Source organism: Colias philodice, chromosome 17 (assembly GCF_061535455.1).
Source record: "Colias philodice isolate Cphi_HAF_F1 chromosome 17, ilColPhil1 Martin Lab GWU primary, whole genome shotgun sequence".
NCBI classification, from domain to species: domain Eukaryota; kingdom Metazoa; phylum Arthropoda; class Insecta; order Lepidoptera; family Pieridae; genus Colias; species Colias philodice.
Window position 1 is genome coordinate 10,437,124 of NC_143102.1, and position 14,009 is coordinate 10,451,132.

The 14,009-nt window shown below is 31.9% G+C and overlaps 1 protein-coding gene and 1 long non-coding RNA gene across 2 annotated transcripts in view; both read right to left on the reverse strand.

The window, feature by feature from the left end:
• Positions 1-1,563, reverse strand: part of dgo (ankyrin repeat domain containing protein 6 diego) — a 65,100-nt gene extending 63,537 nt beyond the window's left edge. Inside the window, exon 1 of the mRNA XM_089705536.1 lies at positions 1,405-1,563. The gene's annotated coding sequence lies outside the window, so the exon portion shown is untranslated. The remainder of the gene's footprint in view (positions 1-1,404) is intronic.
• LOC149481325 (uncharacterized) overlaps positions 1-14,009 on the reverse strand; it is a 350,361-nt gene that overhangs the window by 178,188 nt on the left and 158,164 nt on the right. The window lies entirely within an intron of this gene.

Below are 14,009 nucleotides of genomic sequence, written 5' to 3' on the forward strand. Positions count from 1 at the left end.
TATAAATTGCTGAGTTTAGTTGATAGCTTAGAAGTTACGAGGAATTTGTATAGTGTAGAATATTGTATAATATGTATAACTATAGTGTAATTACAATTTTTGAAGTGAAACTTCTTTATCGGGGTTGGAAAAAAATTTAGTGTAACATTTTTTCGTTACGCGTGACATTTTTCCGTTACGCGCCATCTTTTTCCTTATCTCTACCACGCGTGATTCGACGTATTTCTGTAAAGTTGCATATAGTAAATTATTTTTTGAAAAATAAGGTCATAAAGAAGTTTTACTTCTTACGTGTGTACTGTGTACACTAGTACACGCACACATTTTTTTATTACTATATTATATTTGTAAGTACTCTTAAGTTACGTAAACATTAAATCAAATAAAAAGCGAAAAAATAATGTTTTAATAAACTATGTATATTTAAATGTATAAGTTAAATATTTTATATTTCTTTTCTTAATTCAAACTCAAATTTGAACTTATTGTTTCCTCGACATTTAATTAAGTTTTTAGTAATTTTGTTGATTTCAGTTAACTCCACATTTTATGTTTAAGTTCAAACAGTTGTCCTTTTAAGTTAAGTAAGTCCAAGGCTCTCACGCTTGACCATTAAAAGTTCACCATCTTGGCTTCGTTTAATGATTAATGATGATTTTTATCACGCTCCGCCTTAATGATTTAATGATTCACCAGTACTTATGTATTGAGGTCATTTATATGTGCTGATAATTGTCTTTTATCATTAATTATAATGTTTTTATTATTTATGATAGATTAACATATTATTAGGTAGAGAATATCTTTGTAGAGACTCTATATTGAATAGAAAAAATATGTTAGAATGAGACTCTATATTTTTTAGAATATAAATATAATATGAATTGAATTGGGAAAGTATGAATTATGATGCTTACAAGAAGTATGAAGTATTTTTACTTTCTAACTTGATGTTGACTTTAAATAATAGTAAGAATCGCATGACATGTTAGGTAGTCATTTTAGTATGCATATGTCTTTAATTTTTACGTTTGCATATTATTAATAAAATATGTATAAATGGATCGATAGGTACTATAATTTGTGTATAAATACCTACGTGTATTTTCACTGAAAGTCTCTTCGTTTTTTCTTAAACTCTACATTTAAATGTTAAAAGTATTTATTACTTATATGCACGTTAATAAAACAGTATAAGTGAACGTTACGTATTACAAAATCAAATCATTTATTTAATTAAAACCAAGGTTGCTTATTACAAATAGGTCTAATAAACTCATCAGTAGTTCATACAAATTGATCAAAACAGTGCGTTTTTTATTATCGTATATCGCTTCGGAATGTACGTTACATACTTATAAAATCCTTGACTATTTACATATAAAAACTGTTCGAACGTCTCACCTCAGATGCATCCAATAAGAAACGTGCCTGCATCGAGTTCACACACAAACACACACAACATACACTGTTAAGCACAAAAAATCACACAAAAATAAACAATTTTATTCACAATGTTTTAAAACACCACATAACATACAACCTTCGCGTTTCGGAGGTTTTCGACAACTGACGCGTCGTCGCGACTCCGCTTACACCCGTCTCTCTCACTCACGTGTGATCTGAAAGAGATAGAGCAGTTCAACGAAAGCTCTTTTTTGGCTTCTAAAAAGTTGTTGCGTTGTATAAGTGCAGCTGTGCTAAATTACTATTTGTACAAAGTTTGGTCTGTGGAAATGAATTTCTTTTATTTTAACCGCAGACTCATTCATAAGCCTCTGTGTGATATTTATCTTATCTAATCAAATGTGAGATAAGGCTTTGAGGGGACTTTAACGACTGACTGGGACGTTAGTATACGTCGCTATAACACCACGTTATTCAGTAGTAAAAAGTCTTTGACATGTCTAAAAAGTTTCACTTTAGATCTGGCCATTAAGTATACATAACACAACCTACGAGAAAAACAAACTTTAACACGTTCGCTGCGGCACAGATATATCTGTACTTTCCATTACTGCGTTACGGGTCGTTTTAAACCTTGTCCTATACCAGAGATTGTGGCGGCACGAGGCATATTAAACCCCACCGCCCGTAGGAGACCAAAATCCTTTTTTTGGCGCCAAATAAGACAAAGTGTGCGGCTTTTGTCGTGATTATTATTAACAATGAGTTCATTAACCTAAATCTACCGCCGCCCGTGGTTAGATTAGTTAGTTTAGATTCTATGGGTAAAATAAAATGTGGGGTCTGATGTACCCCATACCGCACTGAACAATAGCAGTTTTTCATATAATTTAGTGATGGGAAAAGAAATATCGATTTTATTTAATTGTATTTATTTATCAAACTTATGGATGTTTTTTATTAAAACAGGCCAAACCAGAATATTGTTTGCAACCAGTGCATTCTGTGAGAATTTCCTTTACTTTTTTTGTCGGCCTCAAGAGTCACGACTTGTTAAGAAGATGCGGAGTTTTTCGTAACATCCTACACATCTCCTCTTCTTTGATCCCTTTAAGAGATGATGTGCCTTGTTTGTTGGCTTGTTGACTTGGGCAAGAGTTAAATTTTGATGAGCCATACACCGATTGCCGGGTGTTTTGGATTTGCCGCTAGTTGATTCAATGAACAAACACACTAATAGTAATCATGATTATCAACCTATTTGAAGAAAGTTACTCAACATTCACGTTTCTATTAACGATATTTATTATAACGAGTAGTTTGAAAATTAGGTACCTGTATCCACATTCAAGTCCTTCTTTGTAAAAGCTTCAATAAGTTGTTCCACAAATAGTCTCGAATGCGTTGCACAACACTAACCGCGTGAAGCTAGCTTAGGGTGCGGTACGAGGTGCGCGGTGGTACGAGGTGTTCGCAACCTCGTTCCGCACTGTGTTAGAATTTTTATTTGTTCAGTGCGGCACGAGGTCTAAGAAACCCGGTATTAAGGTCGGTATACCATTGAACTAGGAATCAATAGCACATCTCAGATATATAGATATCACTTTCCTACACTTAACCAGATGGAAGTTATGCCTCCCGCACGACAGAGAAGTTTAAGTTTTTTCCTACCGCTATAACGACGAGACACGGACAGGGTGTTTCAAGCCCTGTTTCGCAGCGAACGTGTTAACGGTTTAAATGTCAATATTTTTTCAGTTAAATATAGATATGAATAATACGTAGTAAGTAAAATATGTAATATAAGTTTTATTTAACTTATACTATGTTTATGTTTATGTAATATAACTTAAATAGAGCTATACAAAACGTCTTCGACTTCGACTATTACTTAAGGCTTTGTAATATTAACTTTAGCCTTGAAACCAGGACTTTCCGGGTCGCCTTTTTAACAAGTCATTAAAAGCTGGCTTTTGTTGGTTTAGTTAGTCGTTTGAATTCTTTCGTAAGCGAAATTACAAGAAAATTTACAAGTTTACGAGAAGATTGTTTATCAACTAACTAATTTGGCAATGTATAACCTAGGTTAATCTATAATAAGTAGGAGCGCAACGCCAACAAACTGTTTTACAGTTTGGCGAAAATTTGTAAAGGTTATATAGTGTTACTAAATGGTAAATTAATAAAGAAAAAAAAAAATTATAGCTCTATGTCACGAACTTATTATTTATTAAATAAATCAGTCATTTATTTAATACTTAAATGACTCTACATATACGAAAACTCATTTAGGTTTTTATCTGTATACGTATTATAATTCTGTTTAAATTAGTGTGATAACTTATGTCACAAGAGCTCTATAAAAGTTCTAACTTTTTTTCACGTACTGAGTTATTGATTAAAAATTATAATTATACTTGTATATCAACTGTTATAAAGAATCTAAATAAATACATATATAGTTCTCAACGTTGCCAATTATATCAATAAAAAGCATCCCTACTGACTATTTAGTTATTTACCCACTAAATAACGCAAACATTTTATAATTGCCATAAATATCACATAAATAACTTTATAAAAGGAATTGCTTCTAGTTTTAAAACCCCATGGGGGGTGAAATGTACTTATTACCTCTTTATGCACCCCTGGTAATAAAGAAGACATATTCGTGACTTATGAGAACCCAATTAGTAGACAAATAGGGTTCGTAGCAGGACTATATGCTCATTAGTCGATATTTAGGGGCTATTTGTTATTGAACATAATTAAACTTCAAGGAATATACGATTTATTATTTTTGCTTTGATTAACAATTCGCGTGTATCTTACTATCCTTCATTATATTATGAGAGTTTGTAAAAATACAATTATAACTTTTTAATGGTTTCATTATACTTTTTTGTTGCATAAAATATCTTTTTTGTTTTATTGTTATGTATCATATGTAATAATATATTATATTTAGTGTAAGCATGACTCTACATTTGAGCTCTACATTTATATAAAAGAATATATAAAAGAAAGTCGTGTTAGTTACTCCACATATAACTCAAGAACGGCTGAACCGATTTAGCTGAAAATTGGCAGGGAGGTAGTTTAGAGCCAGGAGAAGGACATATGATACTAAATATGTACCACGGGCGAAGCCCGGGCGGACCATTAGTTTTATTTATAAAGATATTGAGCTGTAATAATATAAAAACTATTAAATATATTTACACAAAAAAAAGTATTTGTTAATTTTACGTTATAGAAACGTCGGCAACCTTTTTTGTAGTGTAGTTTTTGTCGATAAATTTCAAATTAAAACGGGCCGATGTCACGCGCGCGGCGCTCAAAAAAGCACGCGTTTTAATATTCAAGAGCGAACTATGTTTGACCCCCGGCGCGCCTCGATACGTGACTGAGTGCTTGTGAGTCGAACTTGTTATCTGTATGACGAGAGTATTCAATCGATGTTTTTTCACATGACTGATTAAGGAAGAAGCGACTTGAAATAAAAGTATATATGCTTCTCGTTTCCGTGGGTTTTATTTTGGTCCGCAAAAGTGCTTGTTAAATATATATTATAATATTTTGCAGTGTAGCGAAGCTTTGTATTATTTGAGCTTTATTTTGTGGATTTTATGTTGCGTGTTATGAAGGTACTTTTCTATTGTATGAAAGAAAAAGAGTAAGAAACATTTATTTTATATAAAAAAATGTTTTTAAAACGTACTAAAAACTGTCTGTAAAGCATTAAAATTTGCAAAATTACACTAAATATCAATTTAAAATTAACTGTTAATATATAATTATTTTATACTCTGACAATAAAAAATCTGAATCTATGCGAAACAATTTTGCATTACCATTACAAGGCATTAAAATTAAATGTCATGGCCTCTTAACAGGACATAAAAATAATAATTGGTACATAATTAACACTCCTATTTTATTAAGCAATTCTGTCATCACCCCAGGCAGGTCTAAGTACATACTATAAAATGCGTGCTTAACGATTTACGTACGCACTTTAATATTAAGTCATTTCCCTTTAAAATAATACATCTTTGATTATGCGTCTCGTTTATTCTTGGAACACTGTGTTCATATCAATTTACTTTTAATAATACAATCATAAAAAACCGGTCAAGCGCAAATCGGATCAGAAAATAGAGGGGTTCCCAATCTATGTTGAATTTCTTTTTCATCTAATTTTACACGCGTTACCCATTCGCAAGGAAACCTTATTTATTATCATAACAAAAGAATGGTTTAAAGAGTAAAAACTGTAAAACCACATTGTGTGAAAAAACCTCTACATATAAATTATAGGTATGAAGATTAACTTTTCAAATGGAAATTTTATGAAATCTTACATTTATAGGCAAAGAGGTTTTAATAAGGTGAATCACAGATGCAGTTGCATATCGTCCACAATTTACATCATCTGTGTCCACAATTAAGACTATTACATATTCTATTAAATCACGACAATAATTAAAAATTGTATACTGTATGCTCTTGGTATGCTCCTATAATTCACAGCCAGATCTTGAATTGATCGGAAAATGCTAAATAATATACCATCGATATTATTATTTAAAAAAAAGTAGAAACTAGGAAAGTTAAGCAAGACAGTTACGCTCTACAACTCTATATTTAGTTTTACATAATAATCAGAGACTTGACAACTGTCGTGGTAATTTGACTGTCACGCTCATTACGTCTCAATTGTCGGAGACACAGACAGACAAATATAAATGTCCAATGATAGAGTTCACAGAGCGTTACCGGTGATATCTAGAGCGAATTGTAGAGTTGTTATGATAATTTTGTACGATAGAGATTTCACTATAATTGAGTTGGTTTGTTTCTATTAGTATATGCAGCGTTTAAAAATATTTATGTACTTATAAACAAGTTAATATTAGAACCTTTTCTTTTATGTTTTACTAGCTTTCCACCCGAAACCCTCAGAAATCTTAAGAAAAATGCCTAAAATATAATTCCATTACTAAATCTCTCTTATACTCGTATAACCATGTAAAATCAAATTGAAATGAAAGCGTGTCGTATAAAAAGTCCATCACGCTGGCTTACCATTTCGATTGAAATTAAAAATAAAGGTAAACTATGACCTTGTTTAAATCAAGCATTTTTCTTCCGGTCCTACTTAACCATCAAAGCGATTTAAAAACAAAAGGTGCAAATTAACATGAATCATAGACATGTACCTACCTCCAAATACTTCAGCCTACATCATAAAAGGAAAAGCAATGACTACGATTCACACATTTCCTTCAAATTCCTCAGCATATAAAAAGAACAAGTATTTACTAGTGAAGTGAAGTCCCGTGTCCCCTAGTGGGGTAAGGGGCAGATGCATTATGCATACATCTGTTTCACTGATCGATTTTCTTTAGGGACAAGAAGGTGATCAGCCTTCTATTTCCTGCCAGACCGTGACAATTTTTTTCTTCGTCTCCATCGGGAATCAAACCCAGGACCCCTCGGTTCTATGCTCACGCGTCAACCACCGAACCAAGGAAGCGGTCAATTATTAGTAACTAGCTGCTCCGCGCGGTTTCACCCCCGTGGCTTCACTCCTGTTGGTCGTAGCATGATGATATATACCCTATAGCCTTCCTCGATAAATGAGCTATCTATCACTGAAATAATTTTTTTAATCGGACCAGTAGTTCCCGAGATTAGCGGGTTCAAACAAACAAACTCTTCAGCTTTATAATATTAGTATAGATAATATACTAGTATTATATTATCTGTGCTAGTAGCTATAGTAGTAGTAAGTCTAGAATCTAGACCTTAGTCCACAACCATAACATCGTTAATCTATCTCTAATTAGCATATCGAAGTTGTTACTGAGTAATTAAACGGCGCGGAGTCGATATTTGCTCAATTATTTATTCATTACATAGTGTTACATTGCTTGTAATATTAATAATTTAAACTGCAATTATTTAACTGGCACTTGAAATATATATATAAACTAATTGCAATCGTGATTCGTACTGTTTGAATTAGAATTTATTTATCAAATGGGATTATATCCAACTCGTTTCTGTTCGTAAGTTCTAATTTATAAATTCAATAGAACAAAAGTATTTGTAAAAAAGTTTATAAGAAAGCCATAATAACTTTTTCGCATTCTTTATATTTAAATTAACGAAAACAAACAATCAAAAGTAATAATTTGGATATGGTAATAATTGTATATATACACAAAATCTATAAAATTCGTATTTTTAAATGGAATTTGTAAACTGTTATTGCGTAGGAGTTATCAGACAAACGATGATTGAATTATAATAGTTAAGCTTAACGTCATCCATATAATTTAAATATATTGGTAATTAATTCAATTAGAATGTATCGAATTAAGATTTTATACAGCACGTTATATTTCGATTAACGGTACATATTACGTAAAAACACAAATATCTATATGTTTGGTTGGTTTTTATCAGAAAAATCCAATCTGAAACCAATTTATGTACTTAAAATTCGTGCTGAAGCTTCGAGAGGTTAGTCACCGTTTGCTGAGACTTCTGTTGTTTGACTTTTAATGATTATGAATAATTTTTAAATTTTTACATTAAATAAGATACTGCCGTCTGCCTCCTTGGTACAGTGGTTAACACCTAGGGGTCTTAAGTTATATTTATTGATAAAAAATTCTCGGTAGCAGGACACAGAAGGCTGACCACTTACTTGTAAAGAAAGTCGATCAGTGTAATAGATGTGTGGACACAGAACTTCAATTCATTATATAAAATTATAACTTCATCTATAAATACTATGTAAATACTAACGTCGTCCATAAATCTGAAACGTATGCCGTTTAATCGTAACATTTAAACTTATCGTTTTTCCTATACCCTTTCCTAACTAAACGTTTTTTTATAAATCGTACAATCAACAGTATCTATAAAATAACTTAATGTAATCTCACACCCAATAAGCACACGTCACAATGATTAAACTCTCCACTTACTTATTTAGGTTCAGCGGTTTCTGAGGTAGCTACTGACAGTTTAACAAATTGATTTCGATGTGGAAAATTACTTTTATCAACGAGGATTTATTTAAAGTGATAACGACTTGCGTCTGATTCAATTAATTTATTGCCTGCTCTATTTCTAATGGATAGGTAACGAAGGGAATTAAGTACTAGCTTCTCGCCTGGTTACATTTATGGTTATATGTACTTCAATTGGTTGATTCAAAACTACCGATTAATTCAGGTCATAAAATACATATTATATAGGTATCTATACTAATAATATTATAAAGAGGGAAGGTTTGTAATTATGTATGTATACGTATGTTTTTCACGCATAAACTACTGGACCGATTTTGATGAAATTTGGCACAGATAATCTTTAGACCCTGAGAAAGACCCTTTTGTTTTGCTTAAATAATAACTTACGTGAATTAGTTTAAATTATAAAATTAAAATATTTGCATGCCAATTGTTGGCGAATTGTGCGGACGTGAAATTTATTATAACTTTGCTTTGTAACCACAATTCATACAAATAAATCATTTCATTTCATTTCATTTCAAAGAACATAGGCTCCTTTTTATTGCGAAATATGTACCACGGGCGAAGCCGGGGCGGACCGCTAGTATAATATAAAGACATTCCATGTAGAGCTTTTTCGGTAATGATGCGATACTAAATAAGATAAGACCTTAATTGATTTCTTTTTTGTGTTACTATGTGCATGTTAAATAAAGTGTTTTGTATTGTAAATAATATGGATGACATTATCTAAGTATTTTTTATGTCTAATATTATTTTAGTGAAACATTAGGGACCTCACAAGTGGAAAATGCTATTTCGTGATGATTAATGAAATCAAAATAAACGGTTTCGTAACTTCAGACTAATTTACAAGCCCACTGTATTTAGACAAAGGGCTTCACATACTATCAAGTTACGCATGCGCCCGCGCATAACAGAAGCCCAATCTGAAATCATATTTCAACTGTCATGATGGTGCACTATGATTTGACTTGATCTTGATAGGATCTATTGTTGTTTTTAATTAATTCTTTATTATTAATGTTTATCGAAATTTAAGTTTTCTCAAATAAAATAATATAATATGATCACACGTCAACACGTTTGGATTTTGTTTTATATGATAAATAGTTGCCCCAACAGAAGCTGTTCTGCCCCTTTGCCCCTTTTTCATCTGTGTCTATGTATATGAAAAATGTAAAAAAAAACCGAATTGGTCGAGTCGTTCTCAAGGTTAGCAACACACTTTGTTTTATATACTTTTACTATGGATTTGTGTGAAGCGATACGATAGGGATAGTATGTAATAATTTGACCCTAGCATATATTTAATGTATTTGAGCTCAAAGATTATAACTGAATGAATAAATATGACTTCGAGTTAAAAAAAAAAAAAGTTTATTTGACTCAAAAACAGAAGCACAAGGTGTATACAGATCTTATTTGCAGGGACATACATTTTTATTTTACATACAGAGTTTAAACAATGACCCCTATGCTAGGTTAAACCTGTGTTAAATCAATCACATCTAACTTCTAACGTCAGACAGGAATATCGATAAAACCATACATTGAACAATCCACCGTGGCATATGGAAAAACACATCCTACGAGCTTGTCGCAAAGAAATAAGTTGTTTATCAAGTCCCTTCGACTAGAAATAGTTTCTAGGAATCCAGATCGAGAACCTAGGCAGTGGGAGGCTAGCTAATTGACGCCATATTGAATTGATCGACGCTTGCGCATCTTGATTTTATTTTGTGATTCGGTTACGCTTTGATATTTTTGAAGTAATTAGTAGTGTATTTTATGTCTAATTTTTCATAAATTAACTAGATTAAAATTTTTGAATAACCTATTTGCACCTAATGCAGTAATGGGAAAAACATACAAAAATCGTATAGTTATTTTTCATACAAAGGTAAGTTATATGACAACTAAAAATTAATTTAATTAAAATTGTCTGGCTCTATCTGTAGTACAAATAACTTTGAAAACAAAACAAGGGTATACAATCGTATAAAGTTTAGGCACTTATTTCAGAATTTTAATTTTATATAAAATTAGGTACTTAATATAACTTAAAGAAAGAAAGAAATGGAACCAATTCATTACAAAGACACGTTCATCACTACATAGTATAAAACAAAGTCGCTTTTTCTGTCCATATGTATGCTTAAATCTTAGAAACTACGCAACGGATTTTGATGCGTTTTTTGTAATAGATAGAGTGATTCAAGAGGAAGGTTTTAGTATATAATTTATTAGGTTTTACACAAAGCGGGCGAAGCCGCGGGCGGAAAGCTAGTATGTACCTATTTCATAAATCAAAAGATAACAACGACTCTCACAAACCGCTAGACTTATGTAAATACCGTTTCATCAAGCAAATGTGTAATTGACTGTAAAATTGTTGTTTTTAACACGATTTCAACAATAATTCCTATCGACTATTAGTCTGTCGTAAATTAACGCGATTTGCGTCGAAACGTGAATAAAATCCGAATGACGTAGGATTTATTTATTAATATGAAATCGATGCCATTCATTGAGAACAAAAAGGTTGAACAAAATCATGTAATAAATATTCTTTTGTGTGTGTTTTAAGCGGATATTTCATTTGAAAATTAAAGTTTAGAACCTCTTTTTTTAATGTACATGTTTAAAAACTTGGATTAGGTACATATAATCTAAATAATATAAATAATTGGAAAAGGTTATGAGTGTGAAATGAAATTAAATATTCGCATAAATCATAATTTATCAGCACGCCAAACTTCAGCAAAAGTAAGAATACCTTCGTTAGAAACATGCATTTTTTTCAACTTACATAATATTAAACGTTATCCCTACTAATACATATTATAAATGCGAAAGTAACTCTGTCTGTCTGTCTGTTACGCTTTCCCGCTTAAACCTCTCAACCGATTTTGATGAAATTTGACACAGACAATCTTTAGACCCTAAGAAAGAACATAGGCTACCTTTTATAAAACACCACGCGGGCGAAGCCGCGGGCGGAAGCTAGTAAAATATACTTCAATTACAGGACTCGACCAACCTTTATAAATCTATTTTCTAAAATTCTTTATTCATTACAAAGTAGAAACAAGACTTTCTCATTCCCATCACAGACTCAGTATCACTCAAGAATATAGAGATGTAAGCTTCATATTGATTTATATTAACTATCAACTTCAAATAACACACAAAAACAGAGCTAGGTGTTTCATATATTTATTGCTGCAAATAAAAGAACAAGACACGCATGTTACGAACATTGATTAAGAAAAATCGACTCTATACTCAAGTTATAAGGTAGAAAGTTATTTAATTTTTCAATCAGCATAACCCTTCGCCCATGTCGTGACATCTCTATGGAGTCGAGTACTAGTTTGCCAACTCTGTCCATTTTATGTTCCCCTGGTACTGTATTGTTCTCGGCTAACGTATTCAATGCATACACACATAATACAGACAGACAGACTTTAGCTTTTATAGTCTAGGTAACACCATAGTCTTGGTATCTGACAACGCAATCATTATACACTTTTTGTGTCGTTTTGTTAATAAAAATAAACTGTAGATGCAACCACAATACTTGGCACTTAACACCTCACAGCAAAGGTATTTGCATTCATTCAAAATAATCTACGTATGCAAAATTAAATATGTTTTACACCTTTTAACTTTGATACGAAAAAAAGCTTACGAAAAAAAGTTTTTTAGATTTGCAATCACGGGAATTGAACCCAACCTTTTAGCACACTAATCCATTCATTATTACGCCATTTGCTCATATTTTTTTTAATTTAATTCACCTAAACATACCGTCAAATAAATTCAAATGAAACAGGCAGCTGCATTGGTCGGAAACAGATGTTCTACACAAAACAACCTTTTAAGGCTTGAACTTTGAACAAAAGCCTTCCTTGTGTACTACCGTTTAACATACGGAACTCCGTATTCATTTTAATGAATGGCCTGTAGAACTAGCGTAGGCTTTGTGCTGGCTAAAGTAATTAAATATAGAGAAAAAGGCAATTTATTTAAATTATAGTAAAAGAAAGCAGATCTTGAAAATTAATTCTTATATGGTCAACCTTTTTGCCAGACAATTTAATTTTGTATAGGTACGGAATTTATAAAAAAAAAACTTGATTAATTTAAGGTACATACATGTATCTTTCATATTCAAAATTCAAAATTATGTTTAGAAATAAAACTAATGGTGGAATAAAATTGTGATAAAGCATAAATGCAATAAATATAAATTATGTAAAGAAATAAATGAACTATCCTATGGTTATTACCGATTAAAAAAAATCAAGTAACTTAAACGGTTAATAAGTTATCGAATGAATTTCTCTTTGAGCTTTTATTATCCACGTTTCATACATTATATTTAACAACCCTTAATTCTGTACATAATACCATTATTAAGTAACCCAATACATTTAATTGGACAACCATACAACTGGCTATTTACATAGAATAGATTTCGCGAACAAATCGTGACTGGTTTCCAAACAAAAAGCTGCGCCGGCGCACACCGCACCGTTACGAACGAAATACGAAAGTGAACCTGTCGCAAGACATCGTTTGTCTTGCAGCTTGCTCTTGTCATCATGCCATTACCGAATATTTAACAATTATGGCTTAAATTGTGTTTTAACTAGCAAGGCTCACTTTGCTCACTGGTTATCATAAAGTTATTAAGCTATTGCATAGCTTTTATCTCAGACTTTGAGCGCGGCGACCGAATGTAAAAATTCCGTAACGAAAAAACGTAACACCCCCCACTCCAACCGACACAGCAATGCGATGCTATGCAATAGCTTTACCGCGGCAGTCCTCGAGTGCCACACGTATTTTTTTTAATAGTAACACAGTAATTATAACACTTTAGTGTACAAACTAAGGTATGACAAAAGTAATATTAGTAAAAAGGGCATCGTTTGTACACGAGGCGACCTTATCGCTAAGCAGTGGTCTTTACCAGGCAACCTGATGGGAACTTAAATGTATGAAGTTTGTGTGTATGTTGCTCTATAACTCTATATAATCTCTGTGTTCTATCTTAGTGTGAAAGTGTGAAATATATTCAAATCGGGTCTAGAGATACGATCTAACAAATATAGATAAGTTAAATAGGAAAGGTAGATTGAAACCCGATTGATAGTTTGTCTCTAATTTTTTATTTATTGCCATAACTGTTGAAATTAATTATTTTTTTATGGTAAGGGCGCTGACTCCTGATACTTGTTTTCTTAATTTGGGATATAGAGATTTCACTGCTATATTATTTATAACTACATATTTATAACTGTTGTCCACAGCTTCGTCTGCGTAGTCAAAGTAAATTAAAAAGTAGCTTATATCACCCTCTAGACACCTATCTGCAAGCATAAATATCGTATCATAAAATCGCTTCATCACGACGTGAAAGACAGACAAACAAACACTTTTTCATTTATAATATTAGCAAGGTTTATTAATAATGTTAATATAGTCACCCTAGCCGTGTCCGTCTGTGCGGTGTAGTGTGGCTAATGGTGTCGATATCGA